This window comes from Cyanistes caeruleus, chromosome 12 (genome assembly GCF_971803275.1).
Source record: "Cyanistes caeruleus chromosome 12, bCyaCae1.hap1.1, whole genome shotgun sequence".
Classification (NCBI taxonomy): Eukaryota; Metazoa; Chordata; class Aves; order Passeriformes; family Paridae; genus Cyanistes; species Cyanistes caeruleus.
In genome coordinates this window covers 13,012,722-13,039,571 of record NC_141712.1, presented here as the reverse complement: position 1 = coordinate 13,039,571, position 26,850 = coordinate 13,012,722, and the positions used below count along the sequence as shown (strand labels likewise).

The window sequence follows — 26,850 nt, the reverse complement described above, 5'->3', positions numbered from 1 at the left end:
AATTTACATAATTGCACCTTATCAGGAATAGATTTTTTTCAGTAATTTTTCCAGCTTTGCTGTGGGAGTAAGAAAAGTTTCCCCAGGACTAGAATCAATGAAGGACTGTTTTTAGACGACAGAGTCATCTTTACTTACTCTATCTTGCCATGCTTGCAGAGTAACAACAACTTAAAGCTCTGTTGTGAAAATGTGGTATGTGCATCCTCTGGGACTAGCAAGGATCTGCATCTCCAGCATGTTCCAGCAGTGTCTGTATCCACCTGCCCAGGGATTCATATCGCCAGGGTCTCTTCCTCCTTCTCTTTCTCTCTCAAAGAGGCACTAAGGGATTCCAAGAGGGATTTTATCCTTTCCTCTCACTCATGGCAACAAGAGAACACCAACTGCTCTCAATCCTCTGACTAGATCTACTAACACATACCAGTTCACAAAGAAATTATAAACTTAACAAGATTCTTATCTTTCTTCATTTTTTGCTGCCAGTTCCTTAGCTTGCATAAGAGGCTCCTGTCCATGCTGTGTTTTCTAGACTCTCCCTGTCTTTTCTTTCTGCATGTAGGGTCATCAATAGAGTTCAGCTTCAAGCTCAATGAAGGACTCCTAGAGGAAAAGCTATAAATCTTTGATCTCTCATCTCTATGGCAGTGCTGATTTCACAGAAGAACTGTGATGAAGGAGTCGGGAACTGAGTACTTTTTCTTCTAGTCTGTGATACTTGAAGTGTTTCAGGGCACACTTATAATTCTGATGTATTTTCACTTGTCATTTCTCACTGAGACAGAATCTCTCATTATTTTCAATGACAGTACTGCTTAGCAATACAGGAAGCATGGAGTAGCCTGTACAGAAAGCTACAGCCCCTCAACAGATATCTGCTTACTTTCCTTAGATACTATCTCTTCCCAGAAAGGCTTAAACTCTGTTTTTTCTCCAGCCAGTTATTCCTTAGAAAAGAAAGAAAACAAAGTTTCACAGCTTCTTGGTAATGAATTTTCCTGCTATCCTCTTTGCAATGCAATTACCTGAAAGAAATCTATGGAATTTTACCCCTTTTCCTAACATGGCTGTACCAATGTTTGGAGTAAGTGAAAGGAATAAAATGACTGCTTAACTCTTCTTTTGGCAGAGAAAATGTTGAAGCAAGACATCCTGCTTAAAAGTGAAAAGCTTCTATTTCAAGCACAATATAGAAGAGCTAAAAAATCACCAAAACCCTGTGCTAAAGCAAAACTGTTAATCACTCTTAACTCTTTTAGAAATAGTCAAGAGGGAGAGATTATCTCTCTTCTGCTTGAGTCAGTTTTAAAATATATTAAAATTTGTGTACTTTTGAGTGGCAGATGTGGCTTGTCACTTTAAAGGGTATTTTTGCTATTGTTAACACTGAAATAGATTGTACTTGAGGAACAGTAGTTAATAGAAGTCTTAAGGATCTCAGAGAAAATACTTGTCTTGCATTTATTATCTCAGCTTTCAGATTTAAGCAGCTGTATATGGTTAAACTTTGAAATTATGTAACAGTAATAGAATGCTATTCAAGTTGATGCCTTTTAGAAGACAAGGGAGTGGGGGTGTGATTGTACAGTAAACCCACGTTAAACTCTTTCCTTTACTGTACTTCTTGAGACAGCAATCAGCTACCTAGAACCGAGCCCAGAACGTGCTCTCTGCAGTTTGCTCTGAAATCATAGTGCATCTTGTAGGGTTTTTTCCATAAGACACTGATGTAAGTCTAAGCATTGATGTAATTCATATTTAAATCAGAATTTCTGATAGCCTATGTTGTTTAATTGTAACCTGTTCCCTGGTAACATATTTCTAGAGTAAACATCTTATTATCTGAAGAATATGCATTTTTAATTATCTCAAAACTGAACTGAATTGTTACATCTTGTTTTTGTTCTGTAGTTGAGCTGTGTCATAGGTCACACACTATTTTCCAAAGTGCAAGTTTCAACAGATGTTGTGTGAATGTTAACAAAGGGCACCTTTAAAAATCATCTCACATACTTTTTAGGATGCCAGTTTAATGCTTTTCTGCTTGGTATAAGTGATGCTGAAGTTATAATGCACTTCCAAAGCAACATAGCAAACCATATCACCAGAGCAACTCTTTACTGCAAATGCAGCAAGAATAATCCTTTTATGCTGGCATAAAGCTAAGGGGACAGGCAGAGGATAAACTTCTTGTGAGTAGAATATTGGTTGTGTATGGGTTACTCTTCTTTTATAATTTCTGAGACATCTTGGTTCCAAGTTTAAAGAAGATTGTATAACCATCTTAAATGGAACTTTAATGGAAATTCTGTTTGTTTCAGAAATTTTCAATAATTTGGATCTGTGTGTTTCATGTGGAATATCTCAGATGTCTGTATTTGCAAGTTTTGTCAAGTTGCATTTTTTGAGGACAAGTAGCAAGAGATCTAAAAATACCCAAGTGTAATTTTTTGATAGCAGCCTCAGACACATCTCAAAAAAAAAGAAAAAAAAAAAAAAAGAAATCTGAAAAATAACAGAACAAATTGTTTCATGCAGTTGTTGCAATCAGGAGCTAGTCCAGGTCCATCACCTCTGCTCTGTAAAATAGCAGGTGAGTGAAGAATGCAAACTATCAAGTATTAGGCCAGAGAGAATAATCATCGCTGACAGAGGAGCAGGCATTCTGCCCAGGCACTTACTCCCACTGAGGAGTCTGGGGTCAGCTTGCACAGAGTGAGCTTTCCGTTCTTTAAATATGTTTGTGAAACCTCAAATTTGCAGCACAAGATTCAAGTCTGAGAGTTTTCTCAGTCTCTCTCACATTCACTGACATTTTCTATAATCACTAATTTCTTGCTCCTGCTTTTACTCAAGAGGACGTTTGCTGGTCACTTCTATAAGGTATGACAGCATTCAGCCTCCTTTTAGAGTAAAAGTTGAGTAGCTCTGACAGTAGAGCCCTCAAAGGGCAGTACGTGCATGACCAAGTCAGGACTCACCAAAATCTGGTGGCTTCCCAGTGGATAAGTGCAACTGTATGTGCAGGTCTTGCCCTCTCTCCCACAGTTTTCCTCTTCTTGCCCCCATCCCAAGCACTAGAAACAAAGCTGAGTAGAACTTACTCAAGGAGGAAAATTTTGTATTCATTGCAATTCTACATAAATACTGTCTCCAAACTGCCCATTTCTCAGAAACTACTTGTTCAAGACAAATAAAATGGAAGTGAATATTTCTGCAAATCTTGACAGCATTGTGCTGTCAGCTCCAATTATGGATTGTCCCTTTTTACAACAATGTCACAATTCAACCACAGTCTAACATTTTCACAGATTTTGGAGTGACTTTGACCTATGAGACATAAAACTACATGATTACAGCAATAATGCCTGGAGTGCAGCTACAATTTTCTTCTGTTGTGGAAAACTTAAATGCTTAAACATTACAAATATTTAGAAGTTAGAAGCTATACCTTCAAAAATCACTGAAAATATTACCTGCTACTTGAAGCAAGTCACTGAGATTGCTCGTTTTTAGTTAGCAGGCCCTTTCTTCTAAAATTAAGCAGTACATAATTGCTTATTGCAGTGTACATTTAAATGCCTTTTTTAAAAAGTAGACTTGGGAGTAACATATAACAATTTAAAGGCATTTATGGATATAAGTAAAATCTAGTTATGTTTAATGCCAAAAATTGCTAGAATTCAAGCAGAAAATTGGCACTATACAATACATAAAATGATTTTTTCTCTTTTTAGACCTGTAGAAAATACATAAGCCATCTCAGCCATACCTAGGGGACAATATTAAAAACACATTTTGGTAATACACGGTACTTTGATTCTCCATACAGTATAAAGGTATGTGTCCTGTCATTCTCCCTCATACAGACAGCAGTTAAAAAGTCTCTGCTTTTCTATAGTGCATGTTGATTATTAACTATAGCATTTTTCTGCAGATTGTGCTTATAAGGATTTTTTTAGTCCTTAAAAAAAAACGTGTGCTTACTGTGTTGCTGTGTAGTGTGATCATAACAGTGGCTCTAACATTAAAAATATATCCAGGTCAGGTTTTGGTGCAAGCCTTTTTGAAAAATAGTCTTTTACTTAAGTGAAATGGAAACATTTCCATTACTTCAGCAGTCTCCTTTAGAAGTTAAAATAAACATTTCCACAAAGAAATTGCAACTTGAGATTTAATTTACTGTGCTGAATGCATAACTGGACACAGAAAGTTGCAGTGGATACTACATCAGTAAAATATTGATTGTTTATTGTCCAAGCTGACATACAAGTAATTAGCAGAAATATTCTATTTGCAATAGCCTTTAGCATAAACAATGTTGGGGAACACAAGAGTCCTTTTTAATAAATTTTGGGAAGCCCAGATCATTGGCTGTATTAAAAGCATGCTGCACTGGCTTCATTAGGACAAAGCAGCTTTGTCTTTGTCCTGACTGACCAGGTAGAAATATGAATGTGGCAGCAAGCACAGAGTCTCGGTTTATGAATTATGGCAAAGTAGGGGTGTGGTCAGAGCATGCTGCTTAGCTTTTCTCATATTTTAGTGGCTTCTTGAGGGCTATTGCAGACAGCAGCAACTGCAAACATAGAGCTGAAATGTCTACAATGTATATGTAAAATTCTATTATAAAGCCTCTATTACCCAAAAATGAGAACCTATTTTAAGGTTAAACAGTGTTCTTTTAAATTAGAAGCAAACTGCTACAGTGAGATATTCAGACTGGGTTAGGCAGAATATACTATGGTTACCATCACTAAACAGAGCTGGATCTGTTAACATCAAAATGGTTGACTTGTCACTCTATAGTAATTGTTCCCTGTGGAAAAAATTCAATAGCATCACTTAAATCACACATAGCTGATCACGTGCTCTGAGCCTTTGATGGTGCTCAGACTAAAAGGCAGAGGCAGGGAGGAGCTGTGTCAGGAAATCTAATTCTGCTGGTGTGAGGGGAAGCTTGCCTTGCACACAGACATGTGCACAAATTGATTTTTAATTTTACAGTAAAGCATTATTGTAATTATTAACTCAATTGATCCCTAAAAGGCTACTGTTAAAAGCCAGATGTTATGCCCCTGCATGTCCAAGGTGCCTATTGGAAGGAGAGCTTTTGGATATGAGATGACTGTCAGACTACATTGAGTCTATTCAACTTCTATTTATTACAGTAAAGCATAAAATCTGTTAATCTGCAGCCCCTATAAGACAAATTGAATGCATGCTAACTTAGAGATTAATTACAACCTGAACCTTAATCATTAGTACAAAAAAAATAATAAAAAAAGAAAGCCAAGAAATGAAAATGAGAAGTACTCTTTCTGTCCAGACTGGAAAATCTTTAATATTATGGGAATTTATGTGACCCATACTTTTGCTTTTAAACACTTACCTTACTGCTCCCTGCAATTGTTTTTCTGGCTCTTTTCTTCTGACAATGATACAGTAACATGTGGAGCAAAACATTCCTAATACACAAATTCTAGATACAGGGCAGAAGTAAGTTAAGGCAAAGTGCTAAGAGCATGCTAATTAGACTGCATTTGATTTTCTAAATGAAGCTATTTTTTTAATCTTGGTTTGGTTCTTCAGTTTCTTTTGAAAATAAGCACAGAAACTGTACAAGTTCCCGGTCTGACTCCATGCAGTCTCCTGGGTTAAACTTTTCTCACCACCTACACCTGAGAAAAGTGCTGAGTTTCTATTTTGCCAGGCTTCCCCTTCCCCTGCCACTCTCAGTAAATTAAACTGTCTTACCAACAACACAAAAACGGTGCAGCTGCATCCTACTCAGTTTAGGGTGAAAGAGTCTTTTGAAAGCTCAGGAATACTCGCTGATCCTGTAACAGAAGGTACTACACATATAGGCAGTGAAGAACACTTGCTGCTTGATTATGCATGGTTAATATGCTTGCTCAATTCCCTATTCATCACCCAGCACTAAGAGGGAGCCTGAAGCATCAGGCATAACAGCACAATGCTTGGCTGTAAATGACTTCATGTAGAATGCAACTTGCCATTTGGCCTTAAATACAGTGGAATTTTTTTCCCCTCTTCTTCTGACACCTTGTTACAGAAACATTGTGGCTGCTACTCTGTCTGACCTTCTGCTGCTTGTCCTAGCTCTTCAGTGGGGCGATAATCCCCACGGAAAGAAGGAAGAAATTATTCCAGTGCAAAATCTATACAAGCATTCCACTTAAGGAGGGTACTCAAGGAAACCATCTTGCAGTCTTGACTATAGCACTATCTTACCTGTATAACACATCTTTTCTCCTGCTGAACCATGAGAATAGGAATGTGATTCCATGAGGACATTAATATACGCAGGGGTATTTCCCCCCTACATCTAAGTACAGATATTTGCAGTTAACCAGCCATCCCGCTCTTCCCCTCCCCACTCCCCGGAAACTAAAATACCGAAACTACTCAAAAAACATCTGGACCGCACCGCTTTGTTCCCCGCGGTCCGCCTCGCGGTGCTTGCTCCCTGCACACAACTCATGCCTCGGGCAGCCTCCGGCTCTTGGCTCGGCAAGAGCCCCCCGAGCCGGCAGCTCCGAGCGGAGGGCGGGTGAGGATGCAATGCGGATGGGCGGGGAGGGAAAGGCTTTACCTGTCGCCTTCCCCCGCGGAGCCAGGGGCGCCTGGAGCTGCTGCATCCACGCCGGGGTGCGGCGGGCGGGCGGGCGCTCAGAACGCCTGGCGGAGGCGGCTGAGCGCCGGGGCCATGGCCGCGCCGGGGAGCGGTGCGAAGGGAACGCCGCCGGAGCCTCCGTAAGCCGCGGGGAGACTCAGCACCTGGGCGCTGAACAGCTCCACGAAGCGCCACGGGCGGGGCCGGCGCCGCGCTCCCGCCCCTGGGCGCGGGGGGTGCTGCGCTCCGCCCGCCGCCCGCCGCGCTGCGGCCGCCCCGCCCCGCCCCGCCGCGCTCCGCGGGGCCCCGGCCCGGGCGGCGCCCGAACGGAACGGGCGGCGGTGACCACACTTCCCAGCCGCCCCGCGGAGAGGAGGCGGCTTCGCTCCGGGGACAGCCGGGAGGTGTAGTCCCGGCGCTTGCGGGGCGCGGAGAGCACCGGCTCGCTTGGGCGGTGCCGTGGGCCGTGCGAGGGCAGATCCCGGCGGCCGCATCGCCTCTGCCCGGGCGGGAGCCCCCCGGGAGAGCGGCCGCAGCCACCGCCCCGCGAACGGGGAGTTCCGCCCGCCCGGCGGCCCGTGGGGCCGCGGCTGCCCCGCACCGGGGTGTTGGCGCTGCGGCGCTACGCTTTGTGTGGAGACTTTCCAAAATGTTTGATTCTATTATTTTCTGGGGTTTGTTTTTGTTTTGTTTTGTTTTGTTTGGTTGGTTTTTTTTGGTGGGGGCAGAAAAAACTAATTTTTAATACAGTAAAGCACAAAATCTTCTACTCTGAAGCCTATACGAGACAAACTGAACTTGGAAATTAATTACATATCTGAACCTGAAGCATTAGTAAAAAAAAAAAGAAAGAAAAAGAAAAAGCATACCAAGAGCCAAGTCGCTGAATCTAAGAAGTACTACATTTCTATTCAGACTGGAAAACCTCTAATAACCTCAGAACTGATGCAAGTCACATCAACCTGATTTTGAACACTTGCCTTACTGCTCCCAGCAATTGTCTTTCTGGCTCTTCTGGTTTAATATGGAGAGCATTTCCATAACGTTTGACTGTCCTTTTTGGGGGGCTTTTTTGGGGAGGAAAAAAAGTGGTAGTATAGTTCTTAGGGTATTTGAGAGAATCCTGAAAGCTGTGCTGCGTCCCTTCCCCCTACTAAGATTCAGAAGATAGAAGATACTGGTTGTATGTTGTATAATACGTGTTTAGCTGTTTAGAGCAGCTAAACAGAGTCAGGACTCTGCCTCATCAAAAGCAAAATACCACAGAAAATGTAGCAAAAAAAGCCTGTAATCCAATTGTAAATGGCTTTTAGAAAGGTATCTCTGCTATCTGTTTTTATACAGGACTTTTCATGTAGTTATGAAGCATTTTCTGAAGTAGGATGTGTTATTAGTTAACTTAAAAATGAAATGGTACAGTATTCCCAAGCATTTCCTCTTTACTTGCTCATCAAAAGTCATTTAATGTAGTTTTAAATTAGAAGTTCATTTACTCTTTTGCTAATGAGTACAATAATAATGAGAAAAAATAATTGTTATTTAAAAAAAAAATAAATAGTAAACAAGTAAATTTAGAAGTTTGGGCTCCCATCTCACTCTGAATTATGTGTCCTTGAAAGATGCTGAAGGCTTTTGTGAAGGATCCAGTATGGTCAAACTGCATGACGGTCTCTGCTTTTGATGCTCTGAAATCCTGTTTTCCAAGCATTGCCCTCATCTAGGAGAAGGTTTTTGCAACTGTACTGCCAGCTTTCAAAAATTATGACAGAAATCTGGGACAGCCAAATAAACTGAGCAGTATGTTTTATTTATACTGTGTTAGCAAAACCTCCCTTTGGGTTGTCTTCATCCCTATGTGGTTTATTCTAATCCAGTGATTCAGGAGTTAGGTTTACTGCTTCTTTTTATTCAATGGGTAGATATTATAATGATTACTTGCCCACTTTTGGATGCTTTTTTGGATAGTTCTTAAAAGTAATAGGTTTCCCAGGGAACAACAGGATCACACAGTCACACCCTAGTGAGCAAGATCTCTTCTGCAGCCATCCTGAAAGGCTGAGAAGTTGATACTGATGTTACATTTTGCATAGTGGTACACGAATTTAAAGTACTGCCAGATTTGTTGTAATGGATGCCTGATATGATATGACATGCTATGCCACCAGAATGCTAACTTGATCACAGCATAAGTCTTTGGAATATATACAGCTGTTTGATAATTATTCTCATCTTTGCTACATGCTGACTGCTAAATTGCTTCCTGAAGTACCTTCCCCAGTGTTTCCACAAGACTCACTCAGACCAGAATTACGTATTCTGTTCCCTACCTTGCTGAACTTTTCAGCATTAGAAAGTTGTAGCAAAGTATAATAGATAAGTTTAAAACAGCTTTTACTTTATTCCAACTTTTGTTTGACCAAAACACATTTGTAGATGTTTAAAGTATTTATGAAGATATGGCAAACACTTCACTTTGAATAATGACTCTTGAGATTATTCAAGATATGGGTTTGATACAATAAAGAACAAATTATGGAAAACAATTTCTTCCATTCGGCATCTCCTTCACATTCATGTAACAGCAGAATGTACTTCCTCAAGGCTGGGGCTTTAGTGTGCAATTGGGGCTCCCTTTCCAGAAGGCTGCCTGAGACCAGCGGGAAACCTGCCCTGCCTTGCCAGAGCCTGGCTGAAGCAAACACGAGGCCTGAGAAAAACCTTCAGGAGTATAGGCAGCTATAGGGCACTCACTCCCAAATTACAAGACCACAAGTAAGCAAACCTTTTAGTGCTAATGTGGAGGAGAGCCACCACTACTCCCTGTTCATTGCTCTTCTTCTCCTCACCCCATTAATCTTAATGAAGCCAAGTTTGTTCTTTTGTTAGCTGAAAGGGTCCTGCTAAACTATGAACCATGTTCTTTGCAGAGAAGAAAATAGAAATATAGACAAATTAAAAATACTTTTGAAATAATTGTGAATAATCTAAATATATTAGTTCAAACCATAACACTGTTCAAATTATCTTTAATTAAAGGATTTAGTGACTGAAACAATTTAATACAAATTACTTTAATATATATTCACTTAATCAAGAGCTCACGTCATTCCTACTTTCTTCTTTCATGCCCCCCGTTCTGAACTGTAACTTTCTGGGCACCAAAATAGAAGAACAAACATTGCTTTGCTTCCAAGCTCTCATAGAAATTCCTGAGAACTACCTTCAAATCTGGAATAAGGTCTGGCTAGGTTAAGGTTTTTGCACTTAGACTTGATTTCAGATGGAAGTAAAATTTGAATCTCTTTATGAAATCAAATATGAAAAGTTCTTTGAGATCTTACATGAGGAGCCATATCAGGCATTCAAGTACAGCTGAATCACTGGATTCATGGATCCTGATTTCTGCTAACAGCAGCTGTAGTGTGCTGTTGTCAGCAGCAACCAATCTGCTTACCCTGGAGACAGTGCCTCCTATTTTCCTGCACACATAAAATAGATACAGGGAAACCCAGATAGAAGATTAAATTTCTTCCCGATTTCAATGAAATTCCTGCATTTATCTCAGTAGGTCATCTATCTTATGAAGGAAAGCAAGAAAAAAATACTGTTATTTTCAACAGATACCACAATGTGTTTCTTCTTTTTAGATTTTGTACATCCAAATTCTTATTGATGGGCTTAGTAAACATTTAATTAGACATACTGAAGGATCACTGATCATTCTGTCTAAGGACTGCCCAATTATGCTTTCAAAGGTTTGTTCTTATTAAATGAAAGAACAGCAGATGTGATGATTCACCCTCACTACCTCCATTTTCTCATCCTCAGTAAATTATACCCATACAGGGTCAACATTTTCTTTGCCTTGCAAAGAAATAAACTGACAGAATAAAGTAAGAATAATTACTCTTAAATGGTTAACAGAATAGAAAAGCTGAGATTGTGCCAACTGGTATAGCTAAAATAAATGGCACAGCCATATACAGTAATAGTTAACATATAATTTAAAGGATATAGAAAAGAAGAAATTCAAGGTATTTTGCTCAAAAATACAACTGTTAAAAAAAAATCATAGATACAGCCTTGAATCAGGCCTTAAGTAGTGACTGTCTAAATAGGGCTTTGAAATTGTTTTTAGACCTTTCAATTCACATGGAGAGTAGTTCAAACTGGTTTGATGTGTCTTGCATAAGTCTTTCATGATTCTGCCACTGGAGGTTCAGTTTCATCAATAAGAGACACCGTGGCACAGTATTCTATGTATGGAGTTGTAATGGTTTGTTTATCACTGCTTAAGTGTAGATGTCAAATGCACAGACAGAATAGACTGAACTGAGAAAGCAGTTTATAGCATCAGTTAACAAACAAGGAGGGAAAAAAAGTGTGAAATAGTTGTAAATGTGCAAGACTTCATAATTATGGCAGGGAACTGTCAGACAATAATGCTAAAAGACTTTAACTAGACAGTCCAATCTTTTGCCATAGTTCTGCGAGGTCTGGAGAATCCAAGAAGGTGATCAAGTGGCTTCACAGAAGGTGACAACAGCTGTCATGTTTGCAGAAATGAAATGGAGCACTATACAGTATCTCTAACTGAGCTGAATTGTTGGAAAGCAAGTCAGGTAAAGGAATAAAAGTAGAGAATGAAAAAAGCAGAGTAAGCAAGGTAGAGTGAACAGTAAGGCAATAGGGTAGGTATTGGAATTGTTGCCAGCAAATTTTGGTCTGTTACTGCTATGAAGAGACCTTTTCTAGTTATGGTATGATTTAATTGCATACTTCTATTTATTAGTAGACACAGTGGGAAATTAATTTTTCCAGTCTAACTTTGTGCTGTGGCTTCTGGCACCCTCACTGTGAGGTCTACATGAGCAGCCAGAAACTTGAAGCAGGAATGTTTTTTCTACTGGGAAAAATTCTATGTCTTGTTCATCATAAGGCATCTGTGCTTTGTGAAAAAAAAGAGAATGGATTATATTGACTGTTCTGCTGTCACCGAGGAAGGATAAGGGGTCTCATAATGACTAAACTGTATCTGAAGGTAGTAGAAGGTAAAAGTTGATCCAGAGAGTAAAGTTATGTAGGTTTTTCATTACTTGTGTTGTATTGACAATGAAAAATATTTTACTGACATGGTCCCCCAAAAGCACCACTTTCAGTTTAACTTCTTTAGCAGAGTAGCATTTCCAGTGTCAGTTTCCAAAAGTCAGGCAAACATATCATGTCCCTATAACTGAGTTTAGTAAAACAAGTGTGCTAATTAAACACTGAATCCTTAAAAAGAAAATGATTTTATTCATCTTCCTAAATACAATCAGAATAATGCCCATAAACCCCGGGTTTCAAAATTACTTGGATTTGCTTGACAAGAGAGTAGCAATTACTTCTAAGTCAGCTTACCTTCAAGACCTGAAGGCCTGCAGTGTATAAAACCACTATTGCAGCCTAACAAAATTTATTTTAAATCACCTTTTGGACCACACAACCAGAAGACAAGTTACCATAGATTAAGACATGAAGACATCCAGTAGTTGACAGTGAGTATTCTCTTTTGCTATTTATGTACATGAACTAGCTTGAGGCTGCCTATAAGTTATGGATGAAATTTTTTACGGGTGTGGGTGAGAATTATCTTCCTCTAACAGGGAAAAAAAGTGCAATAGCTTTAATCTGAGATCATTTTTAACCTTGTCAGGTTATTTCTATTTCCATGTAGGGAGAAAAAAAGCACCGCAACCCCTCTCAGTTACTGGGTACAACCCAATAAAGCTTTCTTCAGACCACCACCAAAACCTTTATTTTAATCAGTGTTGTGCTTGCAGATACAAGCTTTTTATTGCAAAGCAGTATGCTATTGAAATGTTTCATTAATATAAATTGTAGTCAAATCAACTGCATAGAGCAGATTGCATTTAGAAAATGTTGAGAGTTTAAAGCAGCATAATTAAAGCAACTTTCTTGTACTTTTTTTCACTCAATATTTCTCTCGGCTCTCAGAGTTTAAATTCAGGATAGCAGTATTACACTTAACTTAGTTAGCTATCATCAGATATCTGGTGCCAAAAAAATTTATTGAGTTCAAAATCCGAAGAGGTTTTATTACCTCTTATAAGGTAACGAGAGTGAATGATTTATCCAGTATCTGGATATCTTCAGGGAACAAGATGTTCTGAAGTTTGTAGGTAGGTTGTTTTTACCTCATCAGGATTGAAAAGCAGACTGAATTTTTTTCTTCTCTCTCTTGACCTGTATTTCTCTTTTTTGTTCATTAAAAGTCTAAGAAAGAAATCTCATTTTAAATCCCATCTGACAAATATCTTGCGATCTAGAAAGATTCTAGTGGAAGAAAAAATGTAAAAGTGAAGAATTAAAATTAGAGAGTCACTCAGAAAAGCACGTAATCTTGGATTGAAGGCTCACAATCCATTCTTATGTTCCTAGGTAGAATGTACAAAAGACAGCAAAGTAGGAGCCAAATGTTTATTTCCAGCTTCAGATCTTTTTGTTGCTCAGCAAATTGAATAATTATGGTCAGATCTGCAATTTAGCAGATAATTTAATTATCCAGACTAGTAGACTATGCTTCAGATTTCTGGGAGAATGGGTATCCTTTTTCAAGTCCTACTGGCCAGGATAATTGTAGCTTCCAAGTGAGCAATAGAAGATGATGATTGCTTTTAGTCTTATCCTAATAACCAGAAACATCAGGGCATCTCAAGCTCTTGTCCTGTGAACAGTTTTAATGACATGTAATAGACACTACAGACCTGGTTTCTCTCGGCAAATAAAAACGTCTCTGACTTTAAATCATTTTGTTCAGAGCTGTACACTCATCTGCATTCCTTCTTGTTCATTGTCCATCCTTGGGAATGCAGACACATTCCTTCATTACTGGATTTATGTAACATAGAAAAGTCTCACTAAAGGGGAACCTTGATTTAAAAACCAAAAGCAAACTAGAGTCAGCACAGTGCCCCAAATACTCTTACATCTCAGTTACTAAATTTAAGGATTTTTCTGATTAGTCCTTTGTACTTAGAGTGTTTACAAGTTTATGCTGATTTTTTTAAAATGCTTGTCATTTCTTGATTTTGGGTTTTGCAATTTAATCAGAATTAAAATTAATACCAAGTAGTAGATGCAATCTCCTAACTTGATTTTTAGCTGTTCTCTCCCCTTGCATAGTATTGCCAAGTTTTGAGGATTATAGACATTCAGAATAATAGACTGCCTTCTCCTTACATCTCACATTGTATTGATTATTTCCCTTCACTTTTAGTGTCTGAATTTCTTTTGTGGAGACAGGGGTTTCAGAGCTTCTGTTCTAAGCTTGAACAAAATAACATTAAAGCAATAATTTGTCAGTGAATCTAAGAATTTGTTCTTATATTTGCCTTGGAAGCTCTCCAAATCATGCTTAATGTTTATTTTTCTGGATGGCCCAGTGGTAAGGAAACTGAAATGTGCCTACAGATCTCTCACTCAACGCTTGGGATGTATATTTTAATAACTTAGAAATTTAAGTGACTGTAGAGGAAGTGGATAATTCTTTTGAATGCTTTTTTACTTGGAAGTGCCTGATACAGCTATTTAGTGGTGGGCCATTCTGATCATTCTCTGAAAATGTTATCCTTTTAATGAGTCAGACTGGATCCCTTCTAGAGGAGCAGCTATCTAGACTTCAGGAACATAAACTGGAAAATACTGCTGGACTCTATAGTAAAATTCAGAGGTTCAGTTAAACTACTATACTTAACTGGATATTTTTCATGTTGGCCTGAAATGGGTTCTCTCCCTCAGTGTGCAAGAGGCTGATTCACACAGAGCATTGGGGTATTCGATGTTGTCCGAGAACAGCATGAGTTAAAATGTGCAACATCTTGTATATTTGAGTCTACTTGGTTCTGCTTCTTGCTGTCCCTAGGAAGAACGTGTGTGCCTTTCATCAGATGTGATCTTTTATTAGAATTCCGCTTTCTAATGAAACCAGATAATTTCATCCCCACAAAGTGACTGGACCTTCTTCGGCCCAAGGCATATTTAATAGCAGTAAAGACTGACAAGCTGAATTTGCCCTCTGCATTGTAACCAATGTTTCACAGAAATCATGAACTACAAAACGTTTTGTTGCTTTTTCTCCAAGTTCAAATCATGTTAATAAGGTCAGCAATAAGGCCAGCCAGTCAGGCAAAGCTTTAGAAGATTTGAACATCATCCTTTGCAAGGAAAAGTCAGTAAGCAAAATGAGAGATGCTGGGAATTGTTAGAGTTGCTTTTTCCTTAAAACGACAGCAACAGCAACAAAACTGGAAATGAATTTAATTTCTGGCTGACTACTTTTGGCAATGTCTCCTGTATCTCACACTAAGCTTCTAAGAGGATTATTGATTGTGTATGGTAGCAGCTTCCAGTTTCTACATTAGCCTTAGGAGGAAATTAGATGATCTATAAGTAAATACTGTAAGTGTAAAAACTGTGCTGAAGCCTTTCATTATTCATTTGAATTGGATGTTTTGGTTTTTAGAAGACAACTCCATTGATGTTATGGATGGTTTTACTGTTTTGTTTAATGTTTTATTTATGTTGGAGTAGAAAGCCACTTATCATATTGCTTTTTTGTATAAAAACATTAAAATATAATTATTCTTTTCGCAAATTATTTGTGAAATGAAAACCAAGTATTTACCTCTTTCATAATCCTTCAAAAATACTATTTTTGTGCCAGATTTTATTATTTAGGCCTTATTAGAGGAAAAAAATAGCATATTTGAAAACCCAGACCATTAATTTAGATTCCTAAGCATAGATCAAGCTTCCTACATTAGGACATCCAAGTTGGGAAATTTCAGAATGCTTTGTAATTCAGATTAGTTTAATATTGAATAATTGCCATAAACAGTTTGCTTTATTAGGTTCTAGTAAAAAAATTGACTTTAATTCTCAGGTTAACATTGGTTAATAGATTATTTCAAGAATATTTGATCTGAATATAGATCATTAAGTAGTACAGGGAGGAGGGAAATAATTAAATTGATTAAAACAAGATTCATTAAGTATTAGTCCATACTGAAGGCGTATACTGCCTATCTGGTGAAAAAATTACTGTAATAAAAAGTTAGGAAAAAGTTTAATGAGCTTTATAAAACAAATTCATTGTCTGCTAAAACAGAAACCTCTGAGAAAAAATATTAGAGAGATGAGACAAAATGAACACATTGTGTAATAAAACAAATCAAAAGATCAGAGCAAAGTCTAGAATTGAACAGCTTCTTTATTTCCTTCTAATTTTCTTGATGGAAAATAATTCCAACAAACAAAAAACCAAACCAAAAAAGTCCACCAACAAGCACTTGGAGATGTTTGTGGCTACTTGAGGTGATCTTGCTAGTTGCCTCTATTGTGTAATTCTTTCTGGGTTTGAAAGAAAGATTTTAGCATTTAAAGCTATATGTTCTACAATTTTTTGATTAAAGATATTCCCACAAGGTAATTGGTTATAAAAACTTACTGATTATTTAAATCCTTAATTCCTCTAAGGACAATTCAACAAGTGAATCAGAAGGGAGAGTGGATCTGAACACATGAATTTAGTGGAAATCTCAGTGACTTGCTGACTCAGAATTTGAAGATGTTAACATTTTTTCTGATATGACAGAGTATTCTCCTCCAGTGAAACATTTTTGGCTTCTACTATCAAAGAGATTTGTTTTTCAAGTGATAGACTGCCAAGCTCCTTGCTTTTATCTCCTGCAGGCACTTGAGTGCATTTTTTTGAAAGTGTTCACTGGTAGCTGCAGAACTACCTCAAACTGTACAATAGGTACAAGATCATCTCACCTTCAGAACTCTTTTCAGACTGGATGCTAACTGAAGGATGAAGACTTGCTGCAGATTGAATTTCTGTGGAAAATATCTCTCCAAAGTTAACTAAAAGAATATGAAGATGACGCTGTCACCCTAATTTTTTTCTCAGAGTTCTTTTTCTGTGTGACTTCATCCTTGAATTTCCAGTTTTAGCATTTTAGCAGTTTCACACCCTGTGATACAAAAAATGGATTGTGCCAACAAAACAATGTAATTGGTTTCTTATGATTTTATGATACTTCCCAAAATATCTTCAGTTAACCAAAACATAAAATGGATTTGAACAGCAGGCAAATTGTTATTAAAAGGATTATGAACTTTTATCTATGCTGAGCATTTGCCACAAGTCATTTAGATGTGAAATTGAGAATGAACAGAAATGTGGTTTTGTTTAAAGCCATTTAAATAACTCTTCATTTCCCCTTCTCAACTAATTTTTAATTTTTAAAATTGTATCTTCACTGAAATTGGAATCAAGAACTGAATTGAGGGGCTGAAGGGGGTGAGGGAAAAGGGGAATGGGGAGCAATTTCCTCCAAGGAAAGTTTTTCCCCATCCTTCACTAATGGCTTCCATAAAGATGTGCACTGTAGAAAAGTAGCAAGTTAACAGTTCAAGAGATATGACAGTAGAAGTGCCAGAAATGTTAAGCTATTTAATCACCATTGCTATTGAATATTTCCTGCTAAAAGCAAGCTTTCCAATAGTCAAGTTCTAAACTTAAAACGCAGATATTTTATTATACAATACTTCAATTTTAGAAGTGTTTACTCATAGGATAGTTGGGGTCGAAAGGGACATTTAAGGGTCATCTAGTCCAATCCCCCTGCCATGGGCAGTGACATCCAAAGTGTTGCATTTCCTCATGTTGATGAGGAGCTAAGAACCTCTTCTGCTAACTACTATATACCATTTGGGGCTGAGCAGTTTTGTAAAAGCAATTTGTCAATTTATTGCAACAGGCTTGCCTAATTTATGTTGTTCATCCCCCTAGATCATTGGTGTCAAAGGTTCTGTCACCTATTTTGGCAGATGAGTGAAATATCTCTCATTTTCAAATGCTTAGAGTGCCCAAGTAAGCAAGGGAATTCTGCAACTTATGCAGAAATAAATAAAATATACCCATTTGATCATGCTTATGCATATTTGTTGAATACAGTATGAAGATAATTTCTCCTGGGAGAGGGAATGAGAATTGAAAAAAGCATTAGCTCATATAACAGGGCTTTAAAACTTTCAGTGTAGAGTTTATTTTAAAAGTTTGTTCTTAATGTGAGCAGGCTCAGTGTTAGCCAAAAGAGGTGGATCGACTGCTGCAATATTCATATATTCATTTATTTTTGTACATTGTGTCCAGAAGATTTTTTTCAAGATATGTATGATTTCTTCATTAAGCTTATTTACCACCTGGCAGTTTGCTTTTGCTAATGCTATGTGCTTTGCATTTTTAAAACTTTATTTCCCACATCTTGCAAGTTCATTCTTTCCAGGTCACTTCCTTAGGGCTGAACGAAGCATAAGTTCAGAGCAAAGAAAGGTAGCATGAAATCTTTCCATTCTACAAACAGACCTTTGTACAAACCCACAGACACACCCACAGGCTTTGCTCTAGACCACTTCACCTTTATGCTCAGTATTCACTTTCCCAGGAAGAGAAGTCTGGGCCCTCAAGAGCTCATCTAAACAAAAGGTCACAGTGGGGTAAATACTCCAACTGGATTAAGTCCTATCAGCTCTTACTGAGACAGTATATTCCAGTCTCCTCTGCATCCTAGCAAAGTTCAGCAAATAAAAGACATATTATCTTCTGGTTTTGGAGTTCACAGGTGGGTTTTGGAGCAGACAATTCTCATCTGTTTGCTGTGAAGCTCCTATGAGCAGGTGCTTTGCAGTGTCATGGCAGAGAAGGGGAAGTGCAATTTCTAATTATGAGAATCATAACTTTGAAGTATCTGACTTACATTTCAAACCTAAACTAGCTTAACACAATATCAATTCTCATTTCCATATTTATTTCCTCGTTAAAAAAAAAATAATTCTTTATCCCTGATCCTCTCTTCCTTCTGATATGAGCTGTGCTCTTCTGAGGTAAGCTACCATCCAAAAGAGTGATAGTGGTTCTTGTGAGTCAGCTGGAACACAGTATAATGTTAACCATTTCTCTATTTTCTGAATCTGGTAAATTTTTTTTAGTTTGGTTTTTTTTTATACTGTTCATGATAATAATCACCATTGCCAAAAGCTGTATGCCGTGGCATTGGAAGAATATTTCCTTAGTTGGTTACCCTTTGTTGGATTTATTTATGCATAATCCATTGTCACTTGATATGAAAACTTGCCAAGAAATATATTTACTTACTATTTAATCTAACTGTAATATAGAAGATGTGCAGAACCAATCACAGGTCATAAAATAAGATAGCTGTTCTTTTTGTTGTTAATAAAACACCAGAATGTTGTCATTAGACATTGTCTGCTAAGAGTGATATTAGAGGAGGACCAAGAGAAATTAAATTTTCAGTCAGGAGACTAAAATAAAAAGTGCTGAAATACACTTGGAGTCCTCTGGAAACACTTCTTAGTTACAGGTAGAGAACAGCATTAAAGTTTGGTGATGGTTTTCTTTTTTGCTTTCACTCTATTTTAAGATAATTAGGTATGGAATGTACTTAAGAATGACCTAGCAAGCATAAGGACTTCATATTCTGTACATTTTTTCAGACAGAAAGTTTAAAAATCATGCATGTTCTCATATGCTCTCCATTCATGTAAAGGAGCCCTGCACAGTTGTCATGTCCTTTTATCTGTGTTTATTAACAAAGAGAAGTTGAAGGATACACATAGCTTGCCCTGCAAATTGGAGAAATTTTCTGCCAAGTATCCTTCTTTTCATTCCTTCTTACTGTGTGAATCTTGATAATGGTGTATTTTCACGGCTTCTCTGTATAGAAGCTGTGCTGGAACACAACAAATTCTCATTATTTTTGGAAAATTACTACCTGTGAGCCAAAAATTAATTACAGCCATTGTCAACAGCACATTGAGAAATATAATGTCTTTCCTGAACTTGCTGGTTTGTATTTGAGCTCTCATCTCTAAATGGTTTGCTTTCAGGCTGCAGCTCTTAGTATCTGTTTCTTTGTTGACCTGTTCAGGTATAAAATCCCATCAATAGGGAAGTGATGAGCAAACCTGCTGTCTGGATGGATGGGCAGTAGCTTGGATGTTAGCAGCAGGTGAATTACCTAAGCCAAGGATTTGGATCTGAATTTAACAGTGAATACCTGAGACAAGAGTTCCCTCTTATACTTCCATGAACACATATAAAGCCTTGCTTTCATTGTGATCTGCAATGGATTTGTTTTTCATGACAGAATACTGATGAATAGGAAAAACAATACTCTGCCAGCTTCACTTTTGATAGTAACTCCTCTTTTTACCCTGACTAAAACAGAGCATTCCTGCTTTCAATCAAGATCTTAATGAGATTGTTTTAGAATTATGTACACAATTTGTTAAATAAGAGTTACTTTGGTATCTGAAGTATGCTGGTTGTCTTGCTCACTTCAGAAACTTTGGCTTGCAGGTAAAGTTTCTATTAAAAGGCATAGCATTGAAACTAATCTTCCAGTAAATTAATTAAATGGTTTAATGCCATGAGCAGTGCTGAAGTTTTAATCAAATTAAAATGCAATCTCTGTGCAAAATGTTCCCATCTCCTTTCTCTGGGACAAGCTATGCCTGGTTTTGTTTACTCTTCTTGTACTGTCATGCATGACCTGCAGCAGGGATCTCACCAGCTGCTACAAGAATTCACAAGAAACACCTAATTTCAAATACATAAGTGGTTGTATTATTTGTAGAACCAGAAACCTTTACAAATTATTAGATGTTCACCTTGACATGTTTTTCTTTACCCTCCCTTTGCTCATATGCACTCTGAATTCATTTGGTATAACAAACTAATACATTTCTCTAGTTCTGGGGTCTTCTGTCTGTTTTATCAAGCTGAAATACTGAATTATAGAGCATGCTAAATATATCCAAATGTAGTTCATACAACGTAATGGGAAATCTAGCCTAGTTCTTACTATAAGTTAAAGTAGGAAACTGAAATAAATGGATTTTCTCTGGTGTCTTAAAATGAAGTCTTAGGTTTGTGAAATTCATATGCAGGAACTGGGAATAATCATGGAAAAAGAGACCTGAGGTCTGAGGTCTAAAGTCTTCACAGAAATTAGCACTTAGACCAATTCTTTAAAAGTTCATTATTTAAGCTCCTAGTGCTGACTTCACCAAGACAATAATGTAGATATGTTTCACATAAGATGGATGTGAGAATTGGGTGCTGTTGTATGACCATGATTATAGCCTAAGGAGGACCAAAACCATGCCCAGAACCTCAGACTTTGTTTTACATCCTCACTTTTCAGTTTAGAAAGGACTACCTTTACTATGTACTTCCTATGATCACTTCTCTGAAACCTTCTTGCTTATTTTGCAGCTGTGACTTTTCTGTGTTCATCCAGACTGGGTTCTGCAGGGCCTGTTAAATCTGCTACTGAGTTCTCTTCTACCACAAATCCAATAGAGCATTTTACCTCCTCCCTTCAGCAAGGTCCCAGGCCATCTTCTGATCTGTAAAATATTGCTCCTAGCATCTAGAAGCAGAATTACTAAACAGTTGAGAAATGGGCTTTAGAGCCCTCTGTAAGAGAGACACTTCTAAGCTGACATAGGAAGTTTGGTTTTCAAGTTTTTCTAGTTGTAACTACAGAATAGAATTTTGCCTTTTTGTACACTTTAGTATGATTTTTACTGCATTAATGTTGTGGGGTTTTAAGAATTATTAGAAAACTTTCACCTCTACAGCAAGCCTGGAGCCTAACAAAATAATTCCCTGGTTTGCCTACAAAGATTTAAAACTGTTATGCTTTTGCAATCACTGTCTGATATTGGCCAGCACTGGAGACAAGACTGAGCTAATCATAGGCATAATCAAGCTAATATAACAATTTTTGTCTTTCTAGCTTCTTGCTCAGTAGAGTAAAAATAGCATCAGAAAGCACTAATTTTGAAGTCTTTGCTCAAGTAGATAACTTACTCCTCTGTGTATAAAATATCAGTTAAACTGTATTTAAGTACTAAAAGATGTAAAATAACAGTTGCTACATCAGACACCCTGAATAGATTAAGAAAACATAAGGAGAGATAAAAGTCCAGTGGAAAATCACTATGCATCTTCCTATTTCTTTTTTCTGAACTCTGTAAATAAATGTATTAGAATAATTAGTATGGATTTGGATGTGATTAAAATAACTTTTTTACATCATTTGGGCTTTTTCTGATCTCTGTCATTATATTATGGAAATTAGGAAAAAACACAGAAGATAACAAGAATATTATAATTTCTTTGGTTTAACAACTAGAATTCACAAGTGTCTTCGTGTGAGAATGAAAAACCGTTGCAATTTTTTAGCTTGATTAATTTATAGGTAGAAGACAAATGTGTATTCTGTACAGTATCTGACATGAGGATTACATATAGAAAAGAACTGACCTAAGGATGAAATCTTCCTTGACAAACAAATGAAAGATTTGTTTAACAAGAGGCTGAAAATAAGGCATAAATTAAATTCTTACTTTCATCATTCACATAAATGTTTTTAATCTTTATGTGCTGGCTCTTTTTGAGAGGACACTAAACAATACAGAATTGAATTTTGGCTTTTGTTTGTTTTTGTCAGTGAAAGTAATTTCCAGGAGAGGTTTTGTAATGACTCAGTAGTAAGTGATTTCTTACCCTGTAAGTAGGCGTAGACAAGAAATTGTGCTAGCAAGAATTCTGATTAAATGAACTGCAGTAACAGTTTTCTTGAGGTTAATTATAAAGAATTTCTGTAGACTGTTACAAAGTATTCAGTATCCAAAGAAAGCTCAGTTGTGTTTCTTAGTTGCACTTTGCCTAATCTCTCCATTTAGCAAATCAGTAGCATATAATTTCAAATATAGTAAACATGATCTTTTAAAAGATTTCTTTTTTTCCCCCCTCTGGCAGGATCAATGATCTCCTACCAGAGAATCTGTGAGATACACTAATACATTTTAAAACCACGGAGAGCATTACATAGAAATGGGTTTCAGTTTTACTGACATACAAGTGGACTATAAAATACACAAACCAGTAAGAAGTTAGGCTATAGTTCCTAGGAGACTGAAGCCAAACCCAGCCATCTGTGATCAGAAGTTTGCAGCCTGCTGCTGGTCTGACACTGGTGCATATGTGGTGCTGTGATTGTGCTTTTCAGAAAATCGGTCTTTGGTGAAAATGTGGTTTTCCACTCCCAGACTTATTGGCTGCACATATCTGTGTTGGTGGAAGGGAAGGGGACATAAATAAATATCCCTTATAAAAGTGAGAGAGCAGGAATGTAGGAGCCCATGGGTAAGTCATGTTGAGGGTGCATTTCCATGTCAGGGATTATGCATTTGTGTTCTGTTAACTCAACAGGGAAGGGGGTTTTCCTTGGGTCCTGGTGTTAGGTCTGTTTGACTGGCTAGATCCTGGCAGCTGTTGAGCTACATTACAATGGAATTCTCCTTCAGAATCCCTAAAACATCTCTGGCTTGAAATAACTGGGATAGAGGAGATATTCTAGGGTTATACTGCATTGGTTTATGTTGGTATAAGGCTCTTTAAATCCTAGAGGATAACAGAAATCAATCAAGTGTCATGGATAACCTTGTAGGTAGACACTTTCTTGCTGAGCTGGTCTGTTCAGGTGGTTTATATATTTTTTGATTATGCCAACTATTTCAGCAAGAAGTTTATGTTCTTGTCTGCTGTGGCAGCATCACAGGGCTGGCTGCTACAGTTTTCCAGCCTTGCTCATTCCCAGGATTTTGCTAGTTCTTATAGCAGCTGTGATACACCAACATCTTTCTTCTTGTGATATGTGGTCCATTATTGATTAAAGAACAAGTGCCAAAGTTCTGTTTCAGTTGACATTGAATAATTTCTGCTTGTAAAATCACTTTTACAATGATGTTGGATAGAGTTTGAGTAGCAAATACAGTGGCTGAGTTGCACCCAAAATCTGGCTTAAAACAAACTGACCTGTGGTTAACTACTGCCAAGGAAGACATTTCTGCATTGCTTAATACAATTTTATTGCAGTATGCAAAAAGTAGTTTTACTACCTTACTTTTCCTCTGCTCATGATAATTTTCATCAACTTTGCAGTTATGTTGAGTTTTGTCACAAAGAAACAAGTTTAAAAGTTTTCCCAAACTATGGAAATTAATATCTAGTGACCACAAAGTGGACAACCACTAGTTTAAGCCAATTGAGGTTTTTTGTTTGTGGCATCTGTGCAGCCAGGTACCTAGACAGTGTTTAAAATCTTTCATTTCTTTCTGTTGCTTAAGCTTTATTTTTCTGTTTCTAAATTTCTAATAGATATAATTAAATTATATCTATATAATAACAATAAGTTCTGCTCACAGTAAAACACTGGTTCCATTGTGATTTTTTAAAGAAAAAATGCTTACTTTTACTTTTTCAAGTTGCAGGAGTAATTGCAGAGATGAATGTGGTCCAAAACATCTTTACTAACTACTGTATTTTGATATTCTAATTTAAGCAATAAAGAGTGAAGCTAAGACCACAGAGGAGTCTACCATTAGTTTAAGGAGAAGCAAGCCTTGCAATTCAAGCCTTCTGCTATGGACAGACCCATCATTCAGATCAATTATGAGGTCTTTAATTTGGACTCTGTAGTGACTTTTACATAATAATGTCTTCAAACTGCATTGATATGGGTCACTAGCAAGCATTAAAAACAAAACTGAAATCTGAGATACTATAGTCAGAAAGCAAATGGTGAGAGCTGTGGTCATGACAATGTAATTTCTGTCTCTCTTGATTTCCTGGGATACCATAACAAATGAATGAAGAGCTTTCAGCTTCTGTATCAAGGGGAAAGAAGAATCACCATCCTTCAGAGAGTGATGAGAAATAAGAAAACAACACTCCATTTTACAACATTAAACTCTCAGTTGATTCTTGGTCAACTTCTAACTTGATGTGGTTTAGAAACATTTACAGCAGGACGTTCAATACTGAGACAAGAAGAGAAAAGGTTACGCATATGTCTCCTGTGCTAATGATGCAAAACCATCATATTTAGGTTTATGTGCCCTGTGTTCTGTCTTATCAGCAATATTCATTTATTGGTGAGCTTCCAATTGGTTTGTTTTTCAGAAGTCTTAAGAGGATGCTTATTTATTGACAGTCATTCCAGTTATCTTTCTGGAAAACACAACTGTTTATTGTACTGTTAATTCTCAGATCTGTTTCTTTGATGTGATCATTTCAGATTTGGTCCCAGGTTAATTAATTATTTCCCTTGTAGTTGAAGGTGAAGGAAAAAGAGCAAATGAGGGGATTCTTGTAGCATTAGCTCAGTAATTTGCTGAAATAGAGTCTAAAATATCTTTTAGCATTTAAACAATCTCTAAGTGAAAAAAAATATCAGAGAGCAAAAGATTGTGCATGTTTTCTTCTTATGGTAAGATAGGTAGGCAATTCTCCCACCACCATAAGTTAAAAAAATTCACTCAGTACAAAAGAGACTGGAGTAAAGGTTGTCAATTCTACAGCATTGCACACACAGTTTTACAACAGTCTTTGTTTTACTGTTAATTTTACTAAACTAGTTTTACTTTTTTTTAGTGTTGTTTTACTAAAGTTAGTTCAGTAATTTGATAATTGGTGACAAGATGAATTGTTTGAGATGCAGGGATTACTAGACAGTAAGAAATTCCTTAACTGATCAAAAATTGAAATAATATTATTTTCTAATATAAAATGACATATTATATTAAGGAATGCAGTTCCTGGTATTGATAACATTTTTAGAAAACTTAAAGCTTTTTACTCTCAGTTCCTTTCTCACCTAGATGGAAACATGGGCCTGTTGAGCACAGAACAGTTTATGCTCCTTTGTCAGGATGCTTTTTCAGTGGTTGGTGTGATAATATTGAAATTATATGGTATTATTACTGATCTCTAGGGCGAACTGTTCTTTACCACAAAAACTGATCAACTTCCTTGTCATGAGGCCCTCAGCAGAAGCCATGAAATTGTAGTCTGAAGATGAAAAGCAGTGAGTCTCTCTTCAGATAAAAATCCCACTTTGTAAAATGCTAGATTCTAGGGATTACACAAGTTAGAGTTTAAATTAATGATGGGTTTCTTAGTAAAAAAAAAATACTTTTTTCCTCCTCAGAAAAGTTTCTCAGAATTCCAGGTTTTTAAATTGCTAAAACTTTTGAGGGATGTTAAAGGTTTAGACATTTGCCTTGAAGCACAGCAGAATAATGGAGACATTTTCTAGCTAATTCCAGTCACAAGAAGGATATTTTTCCACATAAATTTTGTCCTTTATCAGCTCTCTAATTGGTCTAGAATTTCTGCTGTTTTTTAATGGCTTTTAAATTTCACTGGGCTCTGGAAGATTTTTCAAGTACCCAAAGGAGTGGAATGAGTAGCATATGTTGTATTCATGGATTTAAGGACACTTTTTCTTTGAGACAGATGTGTGCAATGATGGAATAAAATTACAAAAAGATGTTTTCAGGCACTTCAGAGACTTAAATTGGAGCAAGTTGTAAATTCTGATTAGCTAAAGTGGAATGATCTTAGAGCTACATTTGGCTCAGCCATAACAGCCCAATTCTAAACTAGGATGTCATTTTTGCACCTTACTCTTACATTCTATTTATGTGATTTTCATTTTCTGTGACTGGATACTTGACACTGCATAAAATACTATTGTGGCTAAATTTTTTCCTGGCTCCTTCTCTTCCCTGTCACCTCAAGGTGGTGAAGCCCCCAGGTTTAATGGTATATATATATATATATATATATCTTAAAGATCCCTTTAGCTGGTTTTTTTTTTTCAAATACTTTTTAAAAGTTGTTAGGATGATAAATTCAGTCTGAGAAGCATGGTTAATGTGGACTTCTCTTCAAAATTTATGGTTGAGTATTTTATGAACTTTGAGCAAAGATCGCACATGATGTAAAACAAGAGAAGATTGGGGGTGTTAGGATAGAGTTGCTAACATTTCTCCAGTAGTAAATCACATTTAGTTAGAATTCTGAGGCATATACCTCAATGTGCCTTCCATCACTTGGATTTGGAACATTGAGAACATAAGGTTATTAAAATTCTCAACATCAGTAAATGAATTCTGTTGTACAAATAATGGATCTCCTGTGTAGGAAAAAAATAATTTAGTGTCTTTATTTTATTTTATTTTTTTAATCTTTCTGCATCCTACCA

The 26,850-nt window shown here is 37.1% G+C and overlaps 2 protein-coding genes across 3 annotated transcripts in view; one reads left to right on the top strand and one right to left on the bottom strand.

Annotated features, from left to right (window-relative positions):
- SMPD3 (sphingomyelin phosphodiesterase 3) overlaps positions 1-6,845 on the bottom strand; it is a 98,133-nt gene extending 91,288 nt beyond the window's left edge. The window contains exon 1 of the mRNA XM_023934728.2: positions 6,617-6,845. The gene's annotated coding sequence lies outside the window, so the exon portion shown is untranslated. The remainder of the gene's footprint in view (positions 1-6,616) is intronic.
- ESRP2 (epithelial splicing regulatory protein 2) overlaps positions 1-26,850 on the top strand; it is a 168,701-nt gene that overhangs the window by 5,713 nt on the left and 136,138 nt on the right. The gene's annotated exons all lie outside the window — the stretch shown is intronic.